We start from the raw sequence: 778 nt of genomic DNA on the forward strand, positions 1-778 counted from the left end.
TCTTATCATATTTTTCTTTTATACTTCAAGCTTCCAAATCATTTATATATTCATAGATTTTGCATGAGCTTTTTCTTTCCCTGATACTTCTTTTGGATTTGGTGCTGGTAGTGCCAGAAATGTCCTTGTGTCTTTTTGTCCTGCTGCAGTGCATTTAAATGTAAAAAGCTTAATTAATTTTAGCTCTTCTTTATTTCTACTTTATCTTCCAAACTGAAGTAGTAAAAATAGTATTCGCTTCATCAGTCATTAAATTTATACTAAATATCTACTGTGATTTATTTATTTATGTATTTATTTTCTGCTGAGTTCTTTTTTTTTTTAAGATTTTATTCATTTATTTGAGAGAGAGAGAGAGCACAAGCAGGTAGAGGGGCAGAAGGAGAAGCAGACTCCCCGCTGAGCAGGGAGCCTAATGCAGGGCTCAGTCCTGGGACTCAGGGATCATGACCTGAGCCCAAGGCAGATGCTTTTTTTTTTTAATTTTTATTGTTATGTTAATCACCATATATTACATCATTAGTTTTTGATGTAGTGTTCCATGATTCATTGTTTGTGCATAACACCCAGTGCTCCATGCAGAACGTGCCCTCTTTCATACCGATCACCAGGCTAACCCATCCTCCCACCCCTCTCTCCTCTAGAACCCTCAGTTTGTTTTTCAGAGTCCATCATCTCTCATGGTTCGTCCCCCCTCCGATTTCCCCCCTTCATTCTTCCCCTCCTGCTATCTTTTTCTTTTTTTTTTTCTTAACATATATTGCATTATTTGTTTCAG

This window comes from Leptonychotes weddellii, chromosome 3 (genome assembly GCF_054177405.1).
Source record: "Leptonychotes weddellii isolate Sample4059 chromosome 3, ASM5417740v2, whole genome shotgun sequence".
In the NCBI taxonomy this organism is placed as follows: domain Eukaryota; kingdom Metazoa; phylum Chordata; class Mammalia; order Carnivora; family Phocidae; genus Leptonychotes; species Leptonychotes weddellii.